Source organism: Phaethon lepturus, unplaced genomic scaffold (assembly GCF_000687285.1).
Source record: "Phaethon lepturus isolate BGI_N335 unplaced genomic scaffold, ASM68728v1 scaffold49100, whole genome shotgun sequence".
NCBI lineage: Eukaryota > Metazoa > Chordata > Aves > Phaethontiformes > Phaethontidae > Phaethon > Phaethon lepturus.
In genome coordinates, this window is record NW_010513545.1 from 33,467 (window position 1) to 43,396 (window position 9,930).

Consider the following 9,930-nt stretch of genomic DNA (forward strand, 5'->3'; position numbering starts at 1 on the left):
CAAATGTTATTACAAAATTGATAACTAGATGAAGGTTATTATATGGAGCTGACCAAGCATCTTAATTATAATTTAGTGTACAAGTAATTTATAATAAAAATTTACTGCATCTATAAAATAAGTAATGCATAAAGAAATAATAATTTAATTCAAAGGCTTCTTTTTATGAACAAACCCGCCAATATATCAAGAAATGAAGAAAAGGACTGAAATACACATTGCCAAAATTTTAATGGAATTAGGTGTCTCTAGTTTTAAATATCACTCACTGCCCTAATATGAAAAATTACCTAAATCAGAGAGTTAATGAACCTTTCTGTACCTATGTATGCTAAGTAGGCCAGCTAATTCATTTCTGAAGGGAAAACAATCTTGTGTTTTGACAGCAGAGGTGATAATGTCCCTCATTATGCAAATAGGATGGACCTTTATTAAAGTGTTATTTGATATATGAGACATGTCAGCTACTTTAAATCTAAAATTTTTAACCTTATTCTTTAAGAATATAGATTGGTGCAAGCATTACTCAAGATGCTTGAAGTAAATAGGAGTGCACTTTCCCTCATTTTATTTCAGTGTAAATTCTAAAACATTCTGATGAAATATTTATAACTAGCAAACACGTACATCTTTCCTCACAAAAATTCTTGCACCAAAAGCCAAGTTATATAGCACAGAATAATAGGGACAGATGATAATTTAAGAATGTTTTGAAAAATATTTTCAGTTTTAGTAATGCACTGATACTAGCTCCCTGAAATTTTCAATACTGCTTCTATAGCAAAACTAAGGACAGTTAGATGGAATGTATAAAAACTCGTAACGCAGTACACATTCCATATTTCACAAAATGTCATAAATCACACAATTAATTTCTATTATGCAAAGTATTTTAGCAATAAAAGACTTGATAGAAATAGAAGAAAATACAGAAATTATGTTCAATCTAGTATGAAAGTAAAAGATGCAAATTTTTTCCCTTTTTAATCTTGGTTTACTGTATTTTTATATTTATGTATTTTGTTCAGAACAGTGTTGATTTAAATGCAGAAGAGAAAAAAAACCTGAACACGATTAATTGAAAATTATTTTTAAAGTTTTTATGTTAGATTAATAATGTAGTAAAAACATTGCCTTGGAAATAAAAAATTAGTAATTTTAAAACTGAGGCTGGTGTTTACTTATTTATTTTGAGCTTGTAGTCTCACAGACAACCTGATAAATGCTCACATTATGTTACGTAACACTAAGCCGATGTCCTGGCCACTTAATCCATTATTTGGCTCTGATTCAAAGCTACTGAGGTAGAAAAGCTAGACCTCACTCATTCCGATCTTCAATTTTCTCTTGATTTTCTTTGCATCCATTAAACTTTAGGCTGCTCAAGTGTTTTATTGCTTTAAGAAAAAAAAGAATTAACAAATAGGTAGTCAGTCTGAGTCTTCTAACTAGCCACTGCGGTTACAATTTGGGCAAAACAAATTTTCAAGTATATACTTATTATCTTTCTGTACATGAAGGCCTTTCTGTATTATTTGCCAGTCATATTTATATATGCCTAAATCATTACTGCAATGCAGAACACGGAACATGGAACAATTTACGTTGCCAACACAGTGAAGTGTAAAGGCTGCAAGATTTTTTTTCTGCTTTTTACTTCTTTGAAAACAGTTCAACTTTTCATTGCTTAAAAAGACACAAAGGCACTTGATCAGATTTACGACAAAAAATGAATGTCCAGAACCTTGAAATAAATTAAGTTGATTAAATGTATTCATAAAACCTTTTTTTTTCCAAACAAGGTTAGGAGACGGTCTTATCTGATATTCAGTGTTGACAAACAAACCCAGCCTATTTTTAGAAGCAGCTTTAAATTTCCTCGGACTGGGTTTCTTTCCTGTTTTTCCCATAGTCTTACCTCCGATACAAAGAGCAAGTTAGGATGGTGTTTCCCATGCACGTGCAGGACCCAAAGGAGTCTAGCGGGCTTTCTCTGTAACCGTAAGCCACTACGCTAAATCCAGCGCAAACGCACATGGGACAATTTCCCTGCCTTTCATGCACTACGCCTGCCCAAGCTCCTGCTCCCTGCAAGGTGGAAGGTCGGGGTGGACAGGTCAGAGCAGGTTAGCAAGGATGAGAGCTGCTCTGCGGGTCGAGGTGCTGGTGCTGAGAGAGTTCGGAAAAATCACTGAACGCGGACAAAATCTACAGGAAGGACAAAAATCTCAGTGGAGGAGCAATGCGTTGCGTCCCTCCCACACGCTTATCAGTTCCACATTTAAGACCAGTCTTCAAACAACAAAAGCTTTCACAGGCAGTCTAAAGTCAGAACACTTAAAATTCCTGTGAACTAAAATTATCTTGAAGTAACACATGCAACACTTGATGAGCAGAATTTTGTTCTTCGTTACCTGTAGTAATCCACTAAGTACACTAGTTTTATTTTAAGAGGAAAAATAGATGTGCCGAAAAATAAAGTCGAAGGGGAGCAAGGATGATTTGGTTATTAAATTTTACCATACAATCTGAGAGAACCTGAAGGAGAAGACAGAATGTGTCAGGCCATATGTATCCAACATACAATTTGCAAAGAAACACAATTTTCCTTCCACAGACAGCAGGTTAAGTTTTCTTGCATTGATGAAAAAGATTCCTCCCCTATTTGCTTTTTGCTTACTAGTCTAATCTCAAATATAATCTTTTCAGTTTTTCTAGCAAGTTTATTTCCTTTTTCAATAATAATATCTGCAATTTTTACTGCTACTAGAAACAAATTGGGAATGCTGTGGTATTCTCTATATCTGTCTTTTTTACACATGTATACGTACCAACACATACTGCTGCACGTGCTATTCTTAGTACGTGTTTGCCTATAGTTCTACTCATTTCATTAGTACGTACATTTGCACATGTACACATATAAAGCAGAGAGCTGGACTGATTCCAAATCAATTGGATTCAGATGAGGAAATCAAGGCATCTGATTCAAGGGCTGTAACCTTCAAAGGCTGGTAACTTCCGAGTCAAACAGAATATAAAGAACTCTGGAGACCAACAAATCCCCGTGGCTGCTTTAGGACTTCACCAGTGTTCCCAATACTTTTTGGAAGTTCTTGCAGGATTAAGGATTACATAGTAAGTATTTAAAATTCCTGTCAACTGATAAATTGCATTTCCCTAATGCCACACTGATAAAGCATATTAGCTATGAAAGTCGAAGGTACTACGAAGTTCAAACAGTACTGCAGGATTTCATTATCCAAGAGAATCTGAAAAAGAACTTAAAATAATTCCAGAAGCTTTGCTGAGGTAACTCTCCACATAAAAGAAACCTTCCAACTTAATGACATGGTTACATGCAAACAAATTGCACTTAAACACATAGTTACATGCTATGGTGTTACAGTCTTCAGCATTTTTTCTTTTTGCAAACCCAAACATTAAAAAAAAAAAAAAAAATCAGACTGCTTACAAAAAGAGGAACTTCATTTTTGGCGGGCTTCTGTTCGAGATATGATTTGGCAGAGGCAGCGGTAGCTGACAGAAGACTGATCTGAGCCTTGCGAAGGGAAACGAGCCAAGGGACAAGCGCAGCAGGTCGCTCGGCCGCTCCTGCCTTTCGCACACGCACACGCAGACGTCGGCGCGCGCGTACACGCACACACATGCACACCCGCTATCCCTCCTCTGCAACACAGAAGAATCTTGATAGAATGGCAGGAAACACGCACAGAGTGGTCAGGGAAGGATATGATGTCAGCAACCACGAACAATAAAAGGTGTAAAGGTGCTTCCTTCCCTAAACTGTTCCAGAAGTGCAAAATGGGAACCAAAACTCTCCACTTCCTTCTCCAAGCAGAACTGTCTGAATCTGCTCTGCTGCAACACCCCAGACAGAGACTTCTTTGAACAGTCACACCAGGGGCAATAAGAAGTATCAAAACAGGACAGTCAAAATATTTAATTTATAAACAAGAAGGCAGCCAGGGAAAAACTAAGTTAAAATGTGCTAAGGTTTCGCATTTTCACGGTTGCTTTACAAAAGAAACAAACTTGCCATAAAGATGTCCCTGTTCCATTAAGCAGCTTGCATCCTGAGTGGATTAATTAGGTGTAAACTAGAGAACCAAACCAAATTTTTTTTTTATTATCCTGACGTAAGGATTCTCTTACCATTCTTACCTTGATAAATAAAAGAAACTTCAAAGATCTATGAAATCTTTTAATGCAAGCCTTTCTGTTTACTCAGAAGAGTTTTGAATCAAATTCTAAATGAAAATCTAAATGTACTGAGTAAGAATACATCAGCTACTCTTCTGATGAAAAACTAGCTGCAAAAACTGCAACATAACCATGAAAACCCACCGCAGGGAACACATATGCGAATAAAATGATCACTGAAATATTTTCTGTAAAAGCCCTGGCTAATTATGTTCCACATACAGACAAAGGCAGTGAAGGAACAGCTGGGTATACTGCATCAAATAACAACACCGACCGTTTTGGATCCGTCACCTTGAGCTGGATAAAGTTGAAAGAAATACAGAAAAGGGTGAAAGTAGCCCTCATCTTTCATGTCATCCAACAGACATCAGCTGACATTAAAGATAGAAGCGGTCCTTCACATTCGATGTGGTTTGGTTGCACAGTCATTACAGAAGACACAGTTTAGGCCATTAACAGAAAGGTTATGATAAAATTATGTATGTCATCACCACGGCAATACATGCGTGAAGCAGAAATGGCACCATCTACAGTATGGCTATCCAGGCAGAAAGCCATGCAACAAATGAATCTGAGTCATCTTCAGGTTTCAAACATCTGTCCACAACACCCTGATTTAGAAATTAAACATAACCTACATTTATGTGTTCTGATTTTATGGCCAGGCTGCCACATGAAAAGATTGGAAGTGAGTTAATTTTAATCTACTAAATTTAACTCTGAAGATACCATGCATTTTGCCACAGGAAGTATAAAACAAACCTTTAAGCCATAATGGATATAATATAACAATTAAATACTAGGGACTACTAGAGAGAGAGTACATCAAACTGTAAATGTCTGTACATAAAGAAAATATTTGTAATCTTTAACTACCAAAGCTTATTAATCTTTTCTTTTATCTAACCCAATTCCTGATTTATGGCATGAGTTTAATTTATAATGGAGAACAATTCAAGGGCAATGAAGTTCTGCATGAAGGCAGGAGTAAAATGTACATAAACTTGGAAGCTGCAAAATCATTCCTTATATTTAAGTTGTTAATTAAAGGTTTTAGAGGAAAACCTGAATAATTTGATCTGTATTCATATTTAATAACTTTAATACCAATTTTGAAAGCATCTTCGGAATTTGTAAGATTCTCTACTCCAACTGATACTCCATCTATTTATTTATAAAGGAGAGCACAATCTGTGTATTTTTTAAGTCTGAGATTCAGGAGATATACCTTATTTGCTTTTCACATTTATATTTGAATATATACTTATTACACTGACAACATAGCAATGAACTGCAGAAAATTCCTTTCTTCTGGCCAAGTTACTGTCTTATAATCAATACCATTATTTGTATGCGCAGGAGGAAGAGGCATGAGAATATCTAGCATTGTGAATTTTTTGGAATTTGGAGTTAAACACTTCTGCAGCTAGCTGTAAGAATACTTCATCTCCCTTGAATCAGACAACTGTGGTCACTGTAGCTTACAACTCAAATACAGTACCGAGTTATCTCACAGAGCAAGAACTTACGCAACGTGGGTGGAAGAGTTTCCCTTGCTATTGTTTTGCAAAGCTCCCCTGAAAAGTTTTTTTGGGCAAACTAAGCATCATTGCCAAAATAGTGGAGAAGGTGGTACTTCCCAATAGTAGTCCTACTTCATTATGCCACAGACCCTGTTTTTCAAAAGGCTGAGTTACCCAGAAGTTGAATATCTAATCTGTAGCCATCTATCAAGATAAGCTGATCCATACTGACGTGAAAAGGAAAGGAGTGACTTCAGCTTACCTTCCAGAGGATGTGCTGAGAGTTGTCCATCAGGCACAGCGGAGGAGGGTTTTCTGAATAGCACATGCACGGTATACCAAACCTGGACATGCTGCTAGTGACCCACGACAGGAGGCCAAAGGCCTTCCAAGTGATTGTGGAATTGGCCACAGATGGTGAGTAGTTCCTTGCAGTGGTGCACCAAAAGAGGAAGCGACCACCAGCAATCTAGATGAAAACTGATTGTCTGCAGCCCAGTAAGAAGAGATATGTGCCTGCTACGCTTGATGAAGAAAGGCAGACTTGGCTAATATACATTTTTGAAGGATAGATAAAGAAGAATATTTGATTTCTAAAGCACAGGTGGCAGACACTAATGCATATTTTAAGTAAAGCAATTAAATGAAATGCTAGTACACTAAAAAACATACCTGTCCTAGTATCCTACTAGGAGTAGGATACTAGTCTACTGATAACCCAGTCGAAAAAAATGGAAGCAAATAGTTTGAAGAAAAAGTTTACAGATTTATGATTAGGTTCATGACGTACCTTTGGCAGCTATACAGACATGATGGAAGTCTGACCAATAAATATGGAATAAGATCCTTGAAGTACTTGGGAGACTGGTCAAGCATAACAGTTTATTGAATCAGACAAGCTAACAATACAGGGGAAAAAAAAAGGACTGAAAACTGAATCACCTAATTGGTCTGAAATGGCGACAGTGACTAGGAATGGAAACCTGCCTGAAAATGGAGTAGGGAAATTCTAGGAGTGTCAACAGTTTTGGGCTAATAATTTGATTGGATTGCATTGTAGTTAACAGATGTACAATAAATATCAGGAACAGTGTTTTACAAATTCAGCCTCTCACTTGGTGAGCTGGAGGACAAGAGGAAGCATTTCAGTGGTCAACAGAGTATGATTTAGCACCTTGTGTGTTGTAAAGGTTTCTTGGACCTACTCTGATTTTGGTCTACTATATTTAAAGACATCTTTCATACCAAGTAAAATACTAGTGCTTATAGTTTGGGAGCAGTCTTATACACAGACGCAATGGACCTTGGAGACTGTTGGCTTATTACAGGAAAAGTCCAAGATCTCTAGAGTTAAGTCATTGCATCACCTGAGAGCAGTCTCTGGCTGTGGTTAGATCTAGATTTACAGATTTGTTACTAGAGCTTGTATGTGAGGAAGCCTGTGGTGAGGAACATAAATCCGCATAATGGCTTTTAAGAATCAGGGGACAATTCCAGCTATTATTGGATAAAGCTATGTACTGCAACATCAAATCATAGTCTGAACGCGGGCATAAGTGCTTGGTAATGCCAATATCAGTGGCAGACAATTTTAGATTATCTACTATTGAAGCAAGTGAGGATTTATTCTCAAAAGGATTCTTTGCTACCAGAAAATATTTTGGATTATTTTCTGAATTTGCTAAACTGCAGTAATGCAAGGATGCTTGGCAACTTGGTACATGCACTTAGACAAGAGAGCGGGAGACAGCAGTGTCTGAACTATGGTCAATCATCAGTCCTGAAGCAACAGACAGAGTAGAAGGAGAAGAGAATAAAATTTTGGGTAAAACATGGATAACAAAATTGGGTAAAAAAAAATCTGGGTGGATTTATTCAGATCTACACAGACCTGGTCTCCTTCATCCTCATCCAAAAAACTCCAGAGGAATTTTATACACTCTGACCCAGGATCCTCTCTGTTCTCACTCAAAGGGCATTGTAATCATGTCTATCTATGTTTAACAACACAAACTGAGTTCTGCTATCCTAGGTTTGTGATGCACGACCACTTCATCTTTTTAAGGAGGAACAAAGACTTGGATTGTAGAAACCTAATAATCATCTTTTGAAAAGGCATATCTTACACATTTGCAAATGAAACTTTTCAGGAAGTTTTTAGAGAAAAGAGAAAGCTTTTAGAAAGGAATTTTGTGGCATGAACAAACAGGACAAAACGTAATAAGAACCCAAACTCTCTTTAAATTACTAAGCAAATAAATGAGTGAGCACTCTGGTTCAAAGACTAAGTTGAAAATGAGGAAGGATCATCTAAGGAGGTAGAATAGGGACAAAACTGAGGATGAAAGTACCTTAACACTGGGAACATAAGTGTAGAAATTAAGAGAAGAAAAACTGAGATGTGAATAAATTCCTCATTAGAAGAAAATGTCTGCCTCTGCCTGACATCAGATTCTACAGAAATATTGTGAAGAGGTTAATAAAAGGGATCCTTTCCAACATGACCAGAGTGACAAAAGTTGTCAAGATAAGGCTTGAATGAAAGTATAACTGTGTTGGGTTAGTGATGGGAAATACCTTGACAGGAATATGTTAAGGCGGTGTAACATTTTTTCTGGCTGGGAAGTGTTGCTCATGGTGTTGCCATTTTGAGAGTTAATTTGAGTAATGGCTGGAAGATGAAAGAAGGTACAACGGTAGGACTACTGCTGGTAAGCATAACTTCTGTGATCTTATAGACCTGGATACTTGAATAAAAGACAGAAAAGAACTTTGTTAGGTATTATTTTATGGAGGTTTGTGATTTGTGACCATGAAGAGAAGCTGAAAATTGAGAGACATTGGGAGAGAGCTCGGTTATAGAAAATACACGGAGTAGAGCCCTGTAGTAAGACTGACACAGAAATGGCTTTGGAGTTATTGCTGATGGGAAGGGGAACTCATTAATACTAGCTAATGGACATTAATTCTCCAGTCTTGCTACATTTAGAGATATAAGAAATCTTCATAAACAAACAGTATCAAGGAAATATTTGAGTCACTTTTCAGTTTCCCTGCCCTAACGGAAATAACCTGTAATACCCTGAATTTGGCTAGCTACTCAAGCTAACAGGGGGCAATATCTCTTAAGCATATCCCCTAACATAGTTCAGCCTCCTACCAGAGAACTGAAGTAATCAAACATGAAAGACTTCAGGCAAGCGTCCCTGAGCCACAGAAATTCTTCAAAGCCTGAACAAATCTTGGGAGATCCATGGAAGCTGTATGTGCCAGTTTCTCAAGCTAAATAGCTAGTAGTTTGCAGTTACCTTATTCAGGCTTGAAAAAAATTGATTCTGTATGGATTGAATAGTGCCTTAGACGTAACTTATTTATTAATTTATTTTTCACCAATATATGCTGTATGATGCAACCAGTTACCCAAAGCAATCACTGACTTCTCAATGATGGACTGAGTCTCAGTCAGAAATTATTTTAAATCCATAGAATGCCACTGATTTCTATGTAGCTACTCCTTTATACTAATGCTTTGTAAGCAGGGTAAGTATCTAATGTAGGTTAACAAAGTTGGAAAAAAGAAATTGCATTTATGGTGTACAAGCCTTTCCTTGGATCCTCACTGTACCCAAAACTCATGTTTTTTTTCCAGCTATGGAAGCTGGTCAAATGAAATATATTAACTCTGCTTAGAAACCATCTCTCATTTGTGGTGTTAGACCATCTCAGCTACAACTATACAGAAACAGAAAGAAACATAGACCTAAACACATAACTTTCATATTTAAATACCTTTATGAGTTTTCTAAAGCAACTTCAGATGAGTACATCCTTCATCTGGCAATTCATTTCTTAGAGAGGAATGATTAGATACAGAGATGTTCTCCTTCTCTCTTTTGTATACCCAGTTATAGAAACACATCCTTTTCCCTTTAATTCCTGAACCTTCCCAGAAATGTCAAAAATTAAATATAGTTCTGAAATGCAAAGGAGACTGCACAACATGGTGGCGAAGTGCTAAACTGCTAACTGTTCATTCATTCTTTGTAAATGTTAATATGATAAATATGAGCATAAAAACAGTGACAATCCCTGAACTCAACTGCTTGTCCAGAGACAGCTGCAGGCTTAAAATGAGGAGGAAGAGGAAAAAAACCCAAAACAAAACAAAAAAAGGGAAAGA

General features: G+C 36.8%; 1 protein-coding gene across 1 annotated transcript in view; it reads right to left on the reverse strand.

Annotated features, from left to right (window-relative positions):
• The window catches only part of LOC104623258 (myocyte-specific enhancer factor 2A-like), a 59,527-nt gene that overhangs the window by 13,123 nt on the left and 36,474 nt on the right, over nt 1-9,930 (reverse strand). The window lies entirely within an intron of this gene.